This window comes from Aethalodelphis obliquidens, unplaced genomic scaffold (genome assembly GCF_003676395.1).
Source record: "Aethalodelphis obliquidens isolate GAN/ISIS:26980383/991018 unplaced genomic scaffold, ASM367639v1 scaffold3, whole genome shotgun sequence".
In the NCBI taxonomy this organism is placed as follows: domain Eukaryota; kingdom Metazoa; phylum Chordata; class Mammalia; order Artiodactyla; family Delphinidae; genus Aethalodelphis; species Aethalodelphis obliquidens.
Genome location: NW_020837947.1, coordinates 73141472 through 73162536, shown reverse-complemented (window position 1 = coordinate 73162536; position 21065 = coordinate 73141472). Strand labels below are relative to the sequence as shown.

The following is a 21065-nucleotide window of genomic DNA, read 5'->3' as shown; positions in this document are numbered from 1 at the left end:
TATATACACACCCATGATACCATCACCACAATCAAGGTAATAAACATATCACCTCCAAAAGTTTTCTTGTGTCCCTTTGTTTTGTGTGTATATGTGTGTTAAAAACACTTAACATGAGATCTATCCTCTTAAATTTTTAGATGCACAGCACTGTATTAACTATAGGATCTATGCTTTGCAGCAGATATCTAGAAATAATTCACCTTGTATAATGTACTGAACATCAAATCCCCATTTCCCCCTCCTCCCAGCCTCTGGAGACCATCATTCTACTTTTTGATAAGTTTAACCCTTTTAGATTTCTCATATGGATGGAATCACGCAGTAAGTGTTCTGTGCCTGACTTATTTCGCTTAGCATAATGTCTTCAAGGAACATCCATATGGTTGCAAATGGTAGAATTTCCTTCTTTTTTTTTTAAGGTTGAATAATATTCCGTTGTATGTATACACCACATTTTCTTAATCGATTCATCTGTTGATAGATATTTGGAGTGTTTCCACATATAGGTTATTGCGAATAATGCTACAGTGAACAGGGGAGAACAGATACCTCTTGGAGATCCATATTTTAATTCTTTTGGATATATATCCAGGAGTAAGGTTGCCAGATTATATGGTGGTTCTATTTTTAGTTTTTGAGGACCTTCCATAGTGTTATCCATAGTGGTGCACCATTTTACATTCCCGTCAACATTGTACAACTGTTCCAACTTCTCCGTATGCTGCCACACTTGTTATCTTTTTGGTTTTTAGATAATTACCATCCTAACAGGTGTGAGGTGATATCTCACTGTGATTTAGATTTGCATTCCCTCATGATTAGCAATGTCAAGCATCTTTTCCTATACCTGTTGGTCATTTGTATGTCTGCCCTGGAGAAATGTGGGAAAACTGGATATTCACATGCAAAAGAATGAAACTGGGCCTCTATCATACAACATACACAAAAATCAACTGAAAATGGATTAAAGACTTAAATGTAAGGGCTAAAACTAAAATTTCTGGAAGAAAACATTGAGGAATAGCTTTTTGACATAGGATGCCCTTATTTCTGTACACTGTAAAGTTTTTACCTCAAGAATTACTTCATTTACATCTTTGGTAATTGTTGCTATTGAAGGTGATCTGGTTTGCTTATTTTTTTCTTAATAATTTTTTTGGCTCTCCATTCCCTGTTCTCTAAATTTTTGCATCATCCCACATTATTACATTTTTTGCCCATTTTCTATAAATGCCATACAAAACTTGAATTTCTCCTTTGCATTTATTATATTTATTATATTTAAACCTTCAAATAAAGTTTGAACACTTCTGTATCATTTGATTTTTTTTTCAGTCTTCTTTTTCTCACATTTTCCTAATCACCTCATATTCTGGCCTTTTTATTCGTTTTATTTTTTCTTTATCAAACTGGATTTCTGTGTTGTATGAGCCATGTCGTATTTTTTCCCACTGAGGATGCAAAATAATTTTAATTTATTTTCTGGTAAAATAATTTACAGGTATTATATTTTCTCTGAGTCTTACAAATATGTTCTCTTTTATTCTAAAGAATTTTTTTATAGCTACTATATTGGGTTTTTAATATTTATAAATTATTGATCAAAGGAAGATAGCAAATATTTTGCCAATGGTTTGAGGATATACAGTCCTTGTTAAAATTCTTTGTCAATCTCTGTGCTGGTAGAATCTTCTTATCATTTTTATAACCACTGGGCACACTGTTATGTACAGTTTCTGCCTTCATCCACAGTATCTGACAGGGTTTATTTAACAGTGCTGCTGGAATAAACTTCTCATACTTTTATATATTTATTTATTTATTATGTGCATTCTTGTTTATTTATTTATTTATTTTAACATCTTTATTGGAGTATAATTGCTTTACAATGGTGTGTTAGCTTCTGCTGTATAACAAAGTGAATCACCTATAGGTATACATATATCCCCATATCCCCTCCCTCTTGCGTCTTGCTCCCACCCTCCCTACCCCAGCTATTTAGGTGGTCACAAAGCACCGAGCTGTTCTCCCCATGTGATGCATCTGCTCCCCACTAACTATCTGTTTTACATTTGGTAAAGTATATATGTCAGTGCCACTCTCTCACTTCGTCCCAGCTTACCCTTCCCCCTCCCCATGTCCTCAAGTCCATTCTCTACGTCTGCATCTTTAGTACATGACTCTTTGAAAGTCTTATGTATCAGGTAATTGAAAGCTTCACATCCAAGTATATTTGATATCAGAATACTAATGTCTCTTCTCACATCCCTGGCATGTTCCATGTGGGAATCACATCTTGAGTAACACAAGCAGTAGTACCCAACTACTTAATAATATATAAGTTGGAAATTGAAAGAAACCTAACATTTAAGACACTATCATATAGCAAACCAATTTTTGATTAATTTAAAATATATGCACACTAATGCATATACATTGTAAATTATTTCAATAGTGTAGTAAAAATGCTCACAAAGATCACTGTCTGTTTTTACTTCCAGAACTTTCCCCCAATCCTGTTTATACATCATCCTGTTCAACCATACTAAGGGAGAGCGCCCTATACATATGTAGCAACAGTACAAATATTTTTTAACTAATAGAGAACTATTCAACTTTATTCCACAGATTTTACAGTTTTATTTCTCAATTTTACCCTGAGTTTAGTCATGAGTTCTTTAGAAATGTTCTTTAGAAAATGTTATAAACTAAAGACTTCTGAAGCACCATCTGGTGCAAATTATTGCAGACTTTTCTGGTAGAGAGGCAGACGGCTGTGGTACTGATCCTCTTTGTATATATCATGTAATCCTGTACTACAGAATCCAAAATTTGTCTGTGTTCTGTATAAAACACAAGAATGCTGGAAGTCAGCCAGAGTAGAACAAAGCTTTAATCAATTCACAGTTTCTTGTTGAGGATGGTTTTGCTTCAGTGGGCAGAAATCTGATTATCTATAAAAGGCTAATAGTACAATTGTCTATACCCTCTGATAATGATTTACTGACTGCTTTCCTTTTCCTATTTGTTTCCTCACTGAAATATGACCCTCTTCTCTCTTCCACTGAGGCTAAAAGAACAACGTGTTCAATTTAACTGCAAATGAGTATCAAGATAGATGTAAGCTTAGAAAATAAAACCCAATATTTATTCATTCGTTCAGCAAAGACTAGCATTGCATACGCCATGTCAGACACTGAGATAGGCATTAAAAGATCCAAGGATGTGTAGATACCTCTTTAACCTCAAGACGCTCCCAGTCCAGTGGAGAAGAGAAACCAAGGTAAAACAACCACTAGCAGTGCTACAAATATATACATGAAATTTCTTTTATTTCCATCAGTAAGATGAAAAAATGAAAATAAAAGAAAATATGATTTCCAAACTCTCTCTCTCCTTCTTCCTCTCTCATTTTTCTCTCTCCTTTGCTTTACTTTTCCTTATCCTTATTAAAGTTTCAACTAACAAACAAACGGAAGAAAATGGATTAACTGATTATATTCTACACACCTTGAAAAGGCAACTATGTCACATAATATAAAGCACAGGAAGAGCCATCAAAACTCTTCAAAGTTCTAACACACTTTGTAAAGTAAAAAGATGAATTACATTTTAAAATTTAATGATTTTTTTCTCATTAGGAGTCAAATCTTATCTGAGGGCAATAAAACACTGGAAACATAAAACCAAAAAAGAGCCAATTAAATTTCATTTAAATAACACTGGTAAAATAAAAGAAATTAGGAAATGTGAGATGTTTCATGTTTCTTTCCCCTAATCTTTCTGGCCTGTTTTAAAATGAATTATCAGTATTCTTCAAAGCATAATAAATTTGAAATCATGGAACATGGGGACGTGTTTTATCCAGTGAACAATGAAATGAGTCTTGGAAAAATAAACTTCATCTGAGGATTTTGGACTTCTACTAGTACCCTTTCAGAATTACATCTGTTTTGGTTAAATATAAGCTTATCCCATTTATGAAAAGTCAGAGAGAGAAGGTTTTGATTATACAGGCACTGGTTTTAAACACATATTGATAAGTGTTCAGGATTTAAATTTAGGTAATTCATATGGTATTGTGATTGAACTTAACAACTGCAATGTGCTTTCTAACAACATAAGAGCAGATGATTTTAGAGTTATTTAAACACAAAATACTTCTAACTAAAAATACATATAACCAGGTCTTCTCATAATGGCTGTATAAAGAAGGCAGTGATTACAACCATAGATAAAACTTTCGCATTTTAAAAATTACAAAAGAAATATTTTTAAACAACTACTTTAAGGCTTTTGAAAATGAAGGAGTCAGTCAGAAATGTGTAAAGTTTATATTTTCATTACTCTAGGAGGGGGATCAAGAAAGATCTTGCTGTGATTTATGTAGGGAGGGTTCTGCCTGTGACTTCCTCTAAGAGTTTTATAGTGTCTGGTCTTACATTTAGGTCTTTAATCCATTTTGAGTTTATTTTTGTGTATGGTGTTAGAAAATGTTCTAATTCATTCTTTTACATGTAGCTGTCTAGTTTTCGCAGCACCACTTATCGAAGAGACTGTCTTTTCTCCATTGTATATCCTTGCCTCTTTTGTCATAGATTAGTTGACCATTGGTGCATGAGTTTATCTCCGGGCTTTCTATCCTGTTCCATTGAGCTATATTTCTGTTTTTGTGCCAGTACCATATTGCCTTGATTACTGTAGCTTTGTAGTATAGTCTGACGTCAGGGAGTCTGATTCGTCTAGCTTTGTTTTTTTCCCTCAAGATTACTTTTGCTATTTGGGTTCTTTTGTGTCTCCATACAAATTTTAAGATTCTTTTGCTCTAGTTCTGTGAAAAATGCCATTAGTAATTTGATAGGGCTTACATTGAATCTGTAGGTTGCTTTGGGTAGAACAGTCATTTTCAAAATACTGATTCTTCCAATCCAAGAACATGGTAAATCTCTACATCTGTTTGTGTCATCTTTGATTTCTTTCATCAGCATCTTATACTTTTATGCACACAGGAGTTTTACTTCCTTAGGTAGGTTTATTCCTAGGTATTTTATTCTTTTGGTTTGAATGGTGAATGGGATTGTTTCCTTAATTTCTCTTTCTGAACTTTCGTTGTTAGTGTGTAGGAATGCAAGAGATTTCTGTGTATTAATTTTACATCCTGCAACTTTACCAGATTCATTGATGAGCTCTAGTAGTTTTCTGGTGGTATCTTTAGGATTTTCTATGTATAATATCACGTCATCTGCAAACAGTGACAGTTTTACTTCTTCTTTTCCAGTTTGTATTGCTTTTATTTCTTTTTCTTCTCTGATTGGACTTCTCTGATAGGACTTCCAAAGCTATGTAGAATAAAAGTAGAGAGAGTGGATATCCTTGTCTTGTTCCTGATCTTAGAGGAAACGCTTTCATTTTTTCACCATTGAGAATGATGTTGGCTGTGCGTTTGTCATATACGGCCTTTATTATGTTGAGGTAAGTTCACTCTATGCCCACTTTCTGGAGAGTTTTTATCATAAATGGATGTTGAATTTTGTCAAAAGCTTCTTCTGCATCTACTGAGATGGTCATATTGTTTTATTCTTCTGTTTGTGAATGTGGTGTATCACATTAATTGATTTATGTATGTTGAAGAATCCTTGCATCCCTGGGATAAATCCCACTTGATCATGGTGTATGATCCTTTTAATATGTTGTTGGATTCTGTTTGCTAGTATTTTGTTGAGGATTTTAGCATCTATTTTCATCAGTGGTATTGGCCTGTAATTTTCATTTTTTGTGATACATTTTTCTGGTTTTGGTATCAGAATGATGGTGGCCTTATAGAATGAGCTTGGGAGTTTTCTTTCCTCTGCAATTTTTTGGAAGAGTTTCAGAAGGATACGTGTTAACTCTTCTCTAAATGTTTGATAGAATTCACCTGTGAAGCCATCTGGTCCTTGACTTTTGTGTGTTGGAAGATTTTTAATTATGCTTTCAATTTCATTACTTGTGATAGGTCTGTTTATATTTTCTGATTCTTCCTGTTTCAGTCTTGGAAAATTAAACCTTTCGAAGAATTTGTCCATTTCTTCTAGGTTGTCCATTTTATTGGCATATAGTTGCTTAATGTAGTCTTCTATGATCCTTTGTATTTCTATGATGTCTGTAGTAAATTCTCCTTTTTCATTTCTAATTTTATTAATTTGAGTCCTCTCCTTTTTATTCTTGATGAGTCTGGCTAAAGTTTTATCAATTTTGTTTATCTTCTCAAAGAACTAGCTTTTTGTTTCATTGATCTTTGCTATTGTTTTCTTCATCTCTATTTCATTTATTTCTGCTTTGATCTTTATGATTTATTTCCTTCTACTAACTTTAGGTTTTGCTTCTATAGCAGAAGTTAACACAATATTGTAAATCAACTATACTCCAATAAAAATTAATTGAAAAAAATTCTGGAGAGGGTATGGAGAAAAAGGAACCTTCCTACACTATTGGTGAGAATGTAAATTGGTACAGCCAGTATGTAGAACAGTATAGAAGTTCCTTAAAAACTGAAAATAAGGCTACCATAAGACCTATCAATCACACTCGTGGCCACGTATCCAGAGAAAACCATAATTCAGAAAGATACATGCACCCCAGTGTTTATAGCAACACTACTTACAATGGCCAGGACATGGACGCAACCTAAGAGTCCATTACAGAGGAATGGAAAGAAGATGTGGTGTGTGTGTGTATACACAATGGCATATTACTCAACCATACAAAAAAATGAAATAATGCCTTTTGCAGAGAAATGGATGGACCTAGAGATTGTCATACTGAGTGAAGTAAGACAGAGAAAGACAAATATCATATGATATTGCTTATATGTGGAATCTAAAAAAAATTGTACAAATGAACCTATTTACAAAACAGAAATAGAGTCACAGATGTAGAAAATAAACTAATGGTCACCAAGGAGGAAAGGGGGGATAAACTGGGAGATTGGGATTGACCTATACACATTACTATATATAAAACAGGTAACTAATAAGAACCTACTCTATAGCACTGGGAACTCTGCTCAGTACTCTGTAATGACCTATGTGGGAGTAGAATCTAAAAAAGACTGGATATATGTGTATGTATAACTGATTCACTTTGCTGTACAGCAGAAATTAACACAACATTGTAAATCAGCTATACTCCAATAAAAATTAATTAAAAAAAGAAATGTGTAAAGTGTTTACTCCTGAGCAACTGTTCCATTAGATAAGAGCAGCTAATTTGTGGCTTCTTGTTCGAAGATGGTACCTTGGTCTGATATCTCCCAGTTCAGGTAGTTATAATATGCAGAATCTCTGACTGAAGATGCATATAAGTGGGTTCTAAAGAACAGATAATCTAGAAAACATTGCAAACACATGGAAGACCTCGGGGATCCCAGCACAAAACTGGACAGAAATTAAAGAGTACTTAACTTCCAAAGAGAGAACTGCTCCTGGTGAGATTTGAATGTATGTTGGACTTCTAGTGTGTTTTCCAACCCATATACAGTTGGGGAGGTTTGTGAGCCGAAACTGCAGCACATAGTGAGATTGGGAGCAAACCCCAGAAAAAAAGAAATGTCAGAGATGGTAAGGCTCAAAATCTGAATATAAATTCTACCTGATCTTTGAATCAATACTGAGCTAGGCAGGCTCAGGGGAGACTCCCAGGGATCCAAGCTAAATAAGTTATAGCTCGTAGAAGAAAAGACTGAGCAGAGTCATCACTGTTACCCACCATGAGGAAGAAAGACATGCAGTTTTAGTCTTGGCTAGTTAAGAGGCTACTATGACAAAATAAGGGCAACAATCATCTTTAGGGGAAAAAAAAAAAAAGACCAGATCCCGTAGTCTTCAAAACATTATTCACAATGACAGAACATGAACATGAACATGAACTTAAGAACTGCATTCAGGAAAGAAAGCAGTCATTAGAAATTGACTCCAAGTGGACCCAATTGTGGTATATAGCACATAAGATTTCAGAGCAACTATTTTAAATTTGTCCCAAGTGTTAAACAATGTACTAAGACCTAAAGGTAAATTTGATATTAATGATAAAAATAGGTAATCACAATAGGGAACATTCAAAATTTGTTTTAATTTTTTTGCATGTGTTTTAGTGCTTTATGTAGAAATTTCATGTTTGACAGGCTTTAATCTAGGAAAACCTAGAGGACATTTGTCATCTGCCAAGTAAGGTCCTCACAACTTCTCTTCTCCCACATTCAGAAATGACATATTGTGACCTTGTACACTCCTACACTCCTGGGTGTACAATTTCAATGAGATGCTTCCTCTACCTCCCCAAGGGTTGTTCCTAATCTTAAAACTGTAATAAAATTTTTCACATTTTTTTCTGTTATTTTTATTTATTTATTTTTGCAGTACGCGGGTCTCTCACTGCTGTGGCCTCTCCCATTGCGGAGCACAGGCTCCGGAAGCACAGGCTCCAGACGCGCAGGCCCAGCGGCTATGGCTCACGGGCCCAGCCACTCCGCGGCATGTGGGATCCTCCCGGACCAGAGCATGAACCCATGTCCCCTGCATTGGCAGGCAGACTTTCAACTACTGAGCCACCAGGGAAGCCCATGTCTGTTATTTTTAGATATTTGTTTTTACCCTGTATTCACATCTCTAAGGACTTGCCATGGGAACATCTCTGATTCATGTATTTGGATGGATTTGGGGGAAAACTGAGCCAAGCAAAGGGAATCATATTTATCTGTCATGTTAAGAATGTTTTTGTGTATTATTTTTTTTTATCCACTTTTGTATTTTTAAAGTGGAGCTTAATGGATATCACATATTAAAACAAAGCAAAATAAAGCACTTTGTTGAGGAATGCTTTCTCTCTTGTAAAAAGCTTGTGATCTTTTGATGTAGAAGTTTTTAACAGTGATGACTTTTTTTACATTTAAATGGCTGTTTTTTCATAACATCAAAATCCAGTGGCCTAATATCTGTTTTATATGTTTTATATGAAAATAAAACATAGTCACAATAACTTTTCATAGTAAAGGTGATGTATTCTTATATTTAATATTCTAAGCATTCATTTCCTTTTTCTGAATTTTTTTAGGTGACATGTATAACCAATAACTGTGCTTATGAATAGCGCATAAGTAAATGTCAGATTTGTCGCTGTATTTTTATCTAGTTTTGAATGATAAATGTTGGAGGAAATATTAATGTTTAAAATTGGCTTGTATTGCCAGATCTTGGTGAATGGTTGAATGTAACTCATTATTCAAACTGGAGCACTTTTTAGAGTAAAGGAAGGTGCTAACCTCAGGATAACAGGTTAACAAGCGTACACTGGCAAATGCCCAGATCAACTCAGATATAGGTTTACCCTAGACTGGAGGGATAAACTGCCCATAAATGTCAAGGATGAAATGCAGAATCGGTTAGGCTAATAGATCTATATATCTATCCCAACACTTCCCTGGTTTTATTGGATATGGATAGAGTTCCTTTCTTTTGTCTACACATTGTCATTGAATTGATAAATAATAAAGTGAAGCAACAATTTCATATCCAGAGATTACTTGAACTATTTCCCATAGAGCCTCAATAGGGTAATTCAAAGTCTGTGGCAAGAAAAGCACTGATCTAGAAGAACTCATTTGCACCAGGATGGATTCAGACCCTCCATCCTGGAAGTATTACTTCTTCATCTATGATTTATCTTTTTAAAATGGCATAGGAGAGAGAACTTCAAGATGGTGGAGAAGTAAGATGTGGAGATCACCTTCTTCCCCAGAAATACATCAGAAATACATGTACATGTGGAACAACTCCTACAGAAAACATACTGAATGCTGGCAGAAGACTCCAGACATCCCAAAAGTCAAGAAACTCCCCACATACCTGGTTAGGGCAAAAGAAAAAAGAAAAAACAGAGACAAAAGAATAGAGACAGGACCTGCATCTCGGGGAGGGAGCTGTGAAGGAGGAAAGGTTTCCACACACTAGGAAGCCCCTTCGCGGGCGGAGACTGCGGGTGGCAGAGGGGGGAAGCTTCGGAGCCGCGGAGGAGAGCGCAGCCACAGGGGTGCGGAGGGCAAAGCGGAGAGATTCCCGCAAAGAGGATCAGGGCCGACCGGCACTCACCAGCCCGAGAGGCTTGCCTGCTCACCCGCCAGGGTTGGTGCGGCTGGGAGCTGAGGCTCGGGCTTCGGGGGTCAGAACCCAGGGAGAGGACTGGGTTTGGCTGCGTGAACACAGCCTGAAGGGGGCTAGTGCACCACAGCTAGCTGGAAGGGAGTCCAGAAAAAGCCCGGAAGTGCCTAAAAGGCAAGAGGCCATTGTTTCACGGTGTGCAAAGAGGGGATTCAGAGCACTGCCTAAATGAGCTCCAGAGATGGGCGCGAGTTGCGGCTATGAGCGCAGACACCAGAGACAGGCATGAAAAGCTAAGGCTGCTGCTGCCGCCACCAAGAAGCCTGTGTGCGAGCACAGGTCACTATCCACACCCCCCTTCCGGGGAGCCTGTGCAGCCCGCCACTGCCAGGGTCCCGGGATCCAGGGACAACTTCCCCAGAAGAACACATGGCGTGCCTCAGGCTGTTGCAATGTCATGCCGTCCTCTGCCACCGCAGGCACTCCCCACACCCCTCCCTCCACCCGACCGGAGTGAGCCAGAGCCCCCTAATAGCTGCTATTTAGCCCTGTCCTGTCTGAGTGAAGAACAGATTCCCTCAGGCGACCTACACAGAGAGGCAGGGCCGAATCCAAACCTGAACACCAGGAGCTGTGCGAACAAAGAAGAGAAAGGGAAATCTCTCTCAGCAGCCTCAGGAGCAGCGGATTAAAGCTCCACAATCAACTTGATGTACCTGCATCTGTGGAATACCTGAATACACGACGAATCATCCCAAAATTGAGGCTGTGAAATTTGGGAGCAACTGTAGACTTGGGATTTCTTGATGCTTCTAATTTGTTTCTGGTTTTGGGGTTGTCTTAGTTTAGTATTCAGAGGTTATTATCATGGGTAGATTTGTTTATTGATTTGGTTGCTCTCTTCCTTTATTTAAAAACATAGATACATATATTTCCTTTTTCGCTTGTTTTGAGTTTGCATGTGTGTGCTTGTTTGAGTGATTTTGTCTGTATAGCTTTCCTTTTACCATTTGTCCTAGGGTTCTATCAGTTTTTTGTTTGTTTTTTTAGTATAATTTTTATCGCTTGTTATCATTGGTGGATTTGTTTTATGGTTTGGTGACTCTCTTCTTTCTTTTTTTATTACCTTTTAATTTTTTTAATAATTTCTTTTATTTTAATAACTTTATTTTATTTTATTCTTTTCCTTCTTTCTTTTATTCTCCCTTTTCTTCTGAGCCATGTGGCTGACAGGAACTTGGTGCTCAGGCCGGGTGTCAAACCTGTGCTTCTGAGGTGGGAGAGCCAATTTCAGGACACAGGTCAACCATAGACCTCCCAACTGCACGTAATATCAAACGGCGAAAGATCTCCCAGAGATTTCCAGCTCAATGCTGAGACCCAGCTCCACTCAACCACCATCAAGCTACAGTGCTGGAAACCTCATGGCAAACAACTAGCAAGACAGGAACACAACCCCATCCATTAGCACAGAGGCTGCCTAAAATCATAATAAGGTCACAGACACCCCAAAAGACAACACTGGATGTGGTCCTGCCCACCAGAAACACAAGATCCAGCGTCATCCACTAGAACACAGGCACCAGGCCCCTCCACCAGGAAGCCTACACAACCCACTAAACCAACCTTAGCCACTGGGGGCAGACACCAAACACAACAGGAAATATGAGCCTGCAAAAAGGAGACCCCAAACAAAGTAAGTTAAGCAAAATGAGAAGACAGAGAAACACACAGCAGATGATGGAGCAAGATGAAAACCCACCAGACCTAACAAATGAAGGGGAAATAAGCAGTCTACCTGAAAAAGAATTCAGAATACTGATAGTAAAGATGATCCAAAATCTTGGAAATAGAAGGGAGAAAATACAAGAAACGGTTAACAAGGACCTAGAAGAGCTAAAGACCAAACAAACGGGGTGAGGGGAAGATGGCGGAAGAGTAAGACGCGGAGATCACCTTCCTCCCCACAGATACAACAGAAATACATCTACACATGGAACAACTCCTACAGGACACCTACTGAATGCTGGCAGAAGACCTCAGACCTCTCAAAAGGCAAGAAACTCCTCACGTACCTGGGTACGGCAAAAGAAAAAAATAAAAAAACAGAGACAAAAGAATAGGGATGGGACCTGCACCAGTGGGAGGGAGCTGTGAAGGAGGAAAGGTTTCCACACACTAGGAAGCCCCTTTGCGGGCGGAGACTGCGGGTAGCAGAGTGGGGAGCTTCGGAGCCGCGGAGGAGAGCAGAGCAACGGGTGCGGAGGGCAAAACAGAGAGATTCCCGTACAGAGGATCCGTGCCGACCGGCACTCACCAGCCCAAGAGGCTTGTCTGCTCACCCGCCGGGGCGGGTGGGGCTGCGAGCTGAGACTCGGGCTTCGGTCGGAGCGCCGGGAGAGGACTGGGGTTGGCAGCGTGAACACAGCCTGCAGGGGGTTAGTGCACCACGGCTAGCCGAGAGGGAGTCCGGGAAAAGGTTTGGAGCTGCCGAAGAGGCAAGAGACTTTTTCCTTCCTCTTTGTTTCCTGGTGCACGAGGAGAGGGGATTAAGAACGCTACTTAAAGGAGCTCCAGAGACAGGCGCGAGCTGTGGCTAAAAGCACGGACCCTAGAGACGGGCGGGAGACGCTAAGGCTGCTGCTGCCGCCGCCGCCACCAAGAAGCCTGTGTGTGAGCACAGGTCACTGTCCACACCCCTCTTCCGGGGAGCCTGTGCAGCCCGCCACTGCCAGGTTCCCAGGAACCAGGGACAACTTCCCCGGGAGAACGCATGGCGGGCCTCAGGCTGGTACAACGTCTGGGTGGCCTCTGCCGCCGCAGGCCCACCCCGCACGCCGTGCCCCTCTGTCCCCCCGGCCTGACTGAGCCAGAGCCCCCAAATCAGCGGCTCCTTTAACCCCGTCCTCTCTGAGCAAAAAAAAGATGCCCTCCAGTGACCTATACACAGAGGCGGGGCCAAATCTAAAGCTGAGCCCCGGGAGCTGTGAGAACAAAGAAGAGAAAGGGAAATATCTCCCAGCAGCCTCAGGAGCAGCGGATTAAAGCTCCACAAACAACTTGATGTACCTGCATCTGTGGGATACCTGAATAAACAACGAATCATCCCAAATTAAGGAGGTGGAACTTGAGAGCAAGATTTATTATTTTTTCCCCTTTTTCTCTTTTTCTGAGTGTGTATGTGTATGCTTCTATGTGAGAGTTTGTCTGTATAGCTTTGCTTCCACCATTTGTACTAAGGTTCTACTGGTCCGTTTTTTTTTAATTTTGTTTCTTAATAATTATTTTATATTTTAATAAATTTATTATATCTTACTTTATTTTATTTTACTTTATCTTCTTTCTTTCTTTTTCCTTCCTTCCCTCCTTCCGTCCTCCCTCCCTCCCTCCCTTCTTTCTTTCCTTTTCTTCTTCCTACCTTCCTTCCTTCCTTCATTCCTTCCTTCCTTCCGTCATTCCTTCCTTCCCTCCTTCCCTTCTTTCTTTCTTTCTTCCTACTTCTACTAATCCTTTCTCTCTACTTTTTCTCCCTTTTATTCTGCGTTGTGTGGAAAAAAGCCTCTTGGTGCTGCAGCCAGGAGTCAGTGCTGTGCCTCTGAGGTGGGAGAGCCAACTTCAGGACACTGGTCAACAACAGACCTCCCAGCTCCACATAATAATAAATGGCGAAAAAAAAAAAAAAATGGCGAAAATCTCCCAGAGATCTCCATCTCAATGCCAGAACCCAACTTCACTCAACGACCAGCAAGCTACAGTGCTGGACACCCTATGCCAAACAACTAGCAAAACAGGAACACAACCCCACCCATTAGCAGAGAGGCTGTCTAAAATCATAATAAGTCCACAGACACCCCAAAACACACCACCAGACGTGGACCTGCCCACCAGAAATACAGCCTCATCCACCAGAAAACAGGCATTAGTCCTCTCCACCAGGAAGCCTACACAACCCACTGAACCAACTTTAGCCACTGGGGACAGACACCAAAAACAACGGGAACTATGAACTGGCAGCCTGCAAAAAGGAGACCCCAAACACAGTAAGATAAGCAAAATTAGAAGACAGAAAAACACACAGCAGATGAAGGAGTAAGATAAAAACCCACCAGACCTAACAAATGAAGAGGAAATAGGCAGTCTATCTGAAAAAGAATTCAGAATAATGATAGTAAAGGTGATCCAAAATCTTGGAAATAGAATAGACAAAATGCAAGAAACATTTAACAAGGACCTAGAAAAACTTAAGATGAAAAAAACAATGATGAACACCACAATAAATGAAATGAAAAATACTCTAGATGGGATCAATAGCAGAATAACTGAGGCAGAAGAACGGATAAGTGACCTGGAAGATAAAATAGTGGAAATAACTACTGCAGACCAGAATAAAGAAAGACAATGAAAAGAACTGAGGACAGTCTCACAGACCTCTGGGACATTAAATGCACCAACATTCGAATTATAGGGGTTCCAGAAGAAGAAGAGGAAAAGCAAAGGACTGAGAAAATATTTGAAGAGATTATAGTTGAAAACTTCCCTAATATGGGAAAGGAAATAGTTAATGAAGTCCAGGAAGCACAGAGAGTCCCATACAGGATAAATCCAAGGAGAAACACGCCAAGACACATATTAATCAAACTGTAAAATATTAAATACAAAGAAAGCATATTAAAAGCAGCAAGGGAAAAACAACAAATAACACACAAGGGAATCCCCATAAGGTTAACAGCTGATCTCTCAGCAGAAATTCTGCAAGCCAGAAGGGACTGGCAGGACATATTGAAAGTGATGAAGGATAAAAACCTGCAACCAAGATTACTCTACCCAGCAAGGATCTCATTCAGATTTGATGGAGAAATTAAAACCTTTACACACAAACAAAAGCTGAAAGAGGTCAGCACCACCAAACCAGCTTTAAAAGAAATGCTAAAGGAGCTTCTCTAGGCAAGAAACACAAGAGAAGGAAAAGACCTACAATAATGAACCCAAAACAATTTAGAAAATGGGAATACGAACACACATATCGATAATTACCTTAAACGTAAATGGACTAAATGCTCCCACCAAAAGACACAGATTGGCTGAATGGATACAAAAACAAGACCCATATATATGTTGTCTACAACAGACCCACGTCAGACCTAGAGACACATAGAGACTGAAAGTGAGGGGATGGAAAAAGATATTCCATGCAAATGGAAACCAAAAGAAAGCTGCAGTAGCAATTCTCATATCAGACAAAATAGACTTTAAAATAGACTATTACAAGAGACAACGAAGGACACTACATAATGATCAAGGGATCGATCCAAGAAGATATAACAATTGCAAATATTTATGCACCCAACATAGGAGCACCTCAATACATAAGGCAAATACTAACAGCCATAAAAGGGGAAATCGACAGTAACACATACATAGTAGGGGACTTTAACACCCCACTTTCACCAATGGACAGATCAACCAAAATGAAAATAAATAAGGAAACACAAGCTTTAAATGATACATTAAACAAGATGGACTTAATTGATATTTATAGGACACTCCATCCAAAAACAAAAGAATACACTATCTTCTCAAGTGCTCACGGAACATTCTCCAGGATAGATCATATCTTGGGTCACAAATCAACCCTTGGTAAATTTAAGAAAATTGAAATTGTATCGAGTATCTTTTCCGACCACAACACCATGTGACTAGATATCAATTACAGGAAAAGATCTGTAAAAAATACAAACACATTGAGGCTAAGCAATACACTACTTAATAACGAAGTGATCACGGAAAAAATCAAAGAGGAAATAAAAAAATACCTAGAAACAAATGACAATGGAGACAAGATGACCCAAAACCTATGAGATGCAGCAAAAGCCATTCTAAGAGGGAAGTTTATAGCAATACAAGCACACCTTAAGAAACAGGTAACATCTCGAATAAACAACCTAACCTTCCACCTAAAGCAATTAGAGAAAGAAGAACAAAAAAAGCCCAAAGTTAGCAGAAGGAAAGAAATCATAAAAATCAGATCAGAAATAAATGAAAAAGAAATGAAGGAAACAATAGCAAAGGTCAATAAAAGTAAAAGTTGGTTCTTTGAGAAGATAAACAAAATAGATAAACCATTAGCCAGACTCATCAAGAAAAAAAGGGAGAAGACTCAAATCAATAGAATTAGAAACGAAAAAGGAGAAGTAACAATTGACATTGCAGAAATACAAAAGATCATGAGAGATTACTACAAGCAACTCTATGCCAATAAAATGGACAACCTGGAAGAAATGGACAAAGTCTTAGAAATGCACAACCTGCCAAGACTGCATCAGGAAGAAATAGAAAATATGAACAGACCAATCACAAGCACTGAAATTGAAAGTGTGATTAAAAATCTTCCAACAAACAAAAGCCCAGGACCGGATGGCTTCACAGGCGAATTCTATCAAACATTTAGAGAAGAGCTAACACCTATCCTTCTCAAACTCTTCCAAAATATAGCAGAGGGAGGAACACTCCCAAACTCATTCTACGAGGCCACCATCACCCTGATACCAAAACCACATAAAGATGTCCCCAGAAAAGAAAACTACATACCAATATCACAGATGAGCATAGATGCAAAAATCCTCAACAAAATACTAGCAAACAGAATCCAACAGCACATTAAAAGGATCATACACCATGATCAAGTGGGGTTTATCCCAGGAATGCAGGGATTCTTCAATATATGCAGACCAATCAATGTGATACACCATACTAACAAACTGAAGGATAAAAACCATATGATCACCTCAATAGATGCAGAGAAAGCTTTTGACAAAATTCAACACCCATTTATGATAAAAACCCTGCAGAAAATAGGCATAGAGGGAACTTTCCTCAACATAATAAAGGCCATATATGACAAACCCACAGCCAACTCATCCTCAATGGTGAAAAACTGAAAGCATTTCCACTAAGATCAGGAACAAGACAAGGTTGCCCACTCTCACCACTCTTATTCAATATAGCTTTGGAATTTTTACCCACAGCAATCAGAGAAGAAAAGGGAAGAAAAGGAATCCAAATTGGAAAAGATGAAGTAAAGCTGTCACTGTTTGCAGATGACATGATACTATACATAGAGAATCCTAAAGATGCTACCAGAAAATTACTAGAGCTAATTAATGAATTTGGTAAAGTAGCAGGATACAAAATTAATGCACAGAAATCTCTGTCATTCTTATACACTAATGATGAAAAATCTGAAAGTGAAATCAAGAAAACATTCCCATTTACCATTGCAACAAAAAGAATAAAATATCTAGGAATAAACCTACCTAAGGAGACAAAAGACCTGTATGCAGAAAATTATGAGACACTGATGAAAGAAACTAAAGATGATACAAATAGATGGAGAGATATACCATGTTCTTGGATTGGAAGAATCAACATTGTGAAAATGACTCTACTACCCAAAGCAATCTACAGATTCGATGCAATCCCTATCAAACTACAACTGGCATTTTTCACAGAACTAGAACAAAAAATTTCACAATTTGTATGAAAACACAAAAGATCCCGACTAGCCAAAGCAATCTTGAGAACAGAAAACGGAGCTGGAGGAATCAGGCTCCCTGACTTCAGACTATACTACAAAGCTACAGTAATCAAGACAGTATGGTACTGGCACAAAAACTAAAAGATAGATCAATGGAACAAGATAGAAAGTCCAGAGATAAACCCACGCATATATGGTTACCTTATCTTTGATAAAGGAGGCAGGAATGTACAGTGGAGAAAGGACAGCCTCTTCAATAAGTGGTGCTGGGAAAACTGGACAAGTACATGTAAAAGTATGAGATTAGATCACTCCCTAACACCATACACAAAAATAAGCTCATAATGGATTAAAGTCCTAAATGTAAGGCCAGAAACTATCAAACTCTTAGAGGGAAACATAGGCAGAACACTCTATGACATAAATCACAGCAACATCCTTTTTGACCCACCTCCTAGAGAAATGGAAATAAAAACAAAACTAAACAAATGGGACCTAATGAAACTTCAAAGCTTTTGCACAGCAAAGAAAACCATAAATAAGACCAAAAGACAACCGTCAGAATGGGAGAAAATATTTGTAAATGAAGCAACTGACAAAGGATTTATTTCCAAAATTTACAAGCAGCTCATGCAGCTCAATAACAAAAAGACAAAGAACCCAATCCAAAAATGGGCAGAAGACCTAAATAGACATTTCTCCAAAGAAGATATACAGACTGCCAACAAACACATGAAAGAATGCTCAACATCATTAATCATTAAAGAAATGCAAATCAAAATTACAACGAGATATCATCTCACACCAGTCAGAATGGCCATCATCAAAAAATCTAGAAACAATAAGTGCTGGAGAGGGTGTGGAGAACGGGAACACTCCTGTACTGCTGGTGGGAATGTGAATTGGTACAGACACTATGGAGAACAGTATGGAGGTTCCTTAAAAAACTACAAATAGAACTACCATATGACCCAGCAATCCCACTACTGGGCATATAGCCTGAGAAAACCATAATTCAAAAAGAGTCATGTACCAAAATGTTCATTGCAGCTCTATTTACAATAGCCCGGAGATGGAAACAACCTAAGTGTCGATCATCGGATGAATGGATAAAGAAGATGTGGCACATGTATACAATGGAATATTGCTCAGCCATAAAATGAAACAAAATTGAGCTATTTGTAATGAGATGGATAGACCAAGAGTGTGTTATACAGAGTGAAGTAAGTCAGAAAGAGAAAGACAAATACCGTATGCTAACACATATATATGGAATTTAAGAAAAAAAATATCATGAAGAACCTAGGGGTAAGACAGGAATAAAGACACAGACCTACTGGAGAACTGACTTGAGGATATGGGGAGGGGGAAGGGTGAGCTGTGACAAAGCGAGAGAGAGGCATGGACATATATACACTACCAAACGTAAGGTAGATAGCTAGTGGGAAGCAGCCGCATAGCACAGGGATATCAGGTCGGTGCTTTGTGACCGCCTGGAGGGGTCGGATAGGGAGGGTGGGAGGGAGGGAGACGCAAGAGGGAAGAGTTATGGGAACATATGTATATGCATAACTGATTCACTCTGTTATAAAGCAGAAACTAACACACAATTGTAAAGCAATTATACCCCAATAAAGATGTTAAAAAAAAAAAGAAAGAAAGGAGAAGTGAGGAAGTGAGATTGGGTCACTGGGAAAGGGTAGAATTTAAGAATGTGTTTTCCTAAAGGAAAACTGCCTCCTTCTCTCTTCCTTCCAACCCAAGATGCAACTCAAGATTCACTTAGCAGGCAACAAGCACTACTGGAGGCCCCATCTCCTGACCAGGACACCTTGTTATGGGAAGACTTTACTGGGAGCCCATGAAGACATGACATGCAGAGGGCACTTAATAAACGCGTGTCCATGAATTTGATAAGCAGGAAGTGAATAAAACAGTAGACTGGGTCTCAAAATTGCTTGAATCTACTGAACTCCTGTGTTTTTATTTTTTTCATTTATAAAATGGAGATGAGGGCTTCCCTGGTGGTGCTGTGGTTAAGAGTCCACCTGCCAATGCAGGGGACATGGGTTCGAGCCCTGGTCCGGGAAGATCCCAAATACTGCGGAGCAACTAAGCTCATGCGTCACAACTACTGAGCCTGTGCTTCTGAGCCCACGAGCCAGAACTACTGAGCCCGCGTGCCACAACTGCTGAAGTCCACATGCCTAGAGCCTGTGCTCCACAACAGGAGAAGCCACTGCAATGAGAAGCCCGTGACAAAGAGAGAAACCCACTCGCCACAACTAGATAAAGCCTGCGTGCAGCAACGAAGACCCAGTGCAACCAAAAATAAGTAAATAAATAAATTTATAAAATGGAGATTAAAATGTTAGGAATTAGAGAAAGAAAATTCTTAAAGTAAGTAAGACGAAGTATTTATGTTGGAAAGGAGTAACTACCCAAGTTCTGTATCTAATGATAAGCAATCTATTAAAAATTTTATATATACTCTATACTCTTTAATGTCTATCTAAAGTTTTATTTTGTATCTTTTTGCCATAAAGCAATTAAACAAATAAAATGAAGTGCAAGCTTTCTCAAATTTACATGGGAAAGCTAAATTTGTATGGAAGTCTTACTATGGAAAACATGATATTTAAGGAAAGTTTTGAGAAAAACTTCTTAAGTTTGAGAAAAACTGAATATTTGCAAGAAGTCTTCATATTTATAAAGATAACATAATACTTATGGCCTGGTTTTACAGTTGCCTTTAAACATTATTTCATAATAAAACATTATTATTTTAAAGATCTTAGGTATTAGGAGAAAGTTAAATGTATTAAATTTAAATTGCCAGAAATTTTTATAGCTATCAATCAGGCAGAATTTGATGTAATTAGAAATGTTTGGAATATAACAGTGAGACTCCGTTTGATATTCTCACAGTGGCTCAAAAAATACCCACTGACACACCTATTAGAATGGCCAAAATTCAGAACACTGACAACACCAAATGCTGGTGAAGATATGGAGCAATAAGGACTCTCATTCATTGCTGGTAGGAATGCAAAATGGTACAGCCACTTTGGAAGACAATTTGGTGGTTTCTTACAAAAGTAAACATACTCTTACCATACGATCCAGCAATCACACTCCTTGGTATTTACCCAAAGGAGTTGAAAACTTACGTTTACAGAAATATGGATGTTTATAGCAGCTTTATTCATAATTGCCAAAACTTGAAAGCAATTAAGATGTCCTTCAATAGGTAAATGGGTAAATAAACTGTAGTACATTCAGATAATAGAATATTCAGCTCTAAAAGAAAGAAGGTATGAAGCCATGAAAAGACATGGTGGAAACTTAAATGCATATTCCTAGGTGAAAGAAACCAATCAGAAAAGGCTACATAC

The 21065-nt window shown here is 38.5% G+C and overlaps 1 long non-coding RNA gene across 1 annotated transcript in view; it reads right to left on the bottom strand.

Moving 5' to 3' along the window:
• LOC113612171 (uncharacterized) overlaps nt 1-21065 on the bottom strand; it is a 45170-nt gene that overhangs the window by 12471 nt on the left and 11634 nt on the right. The window lies entirely within an intron of this gene.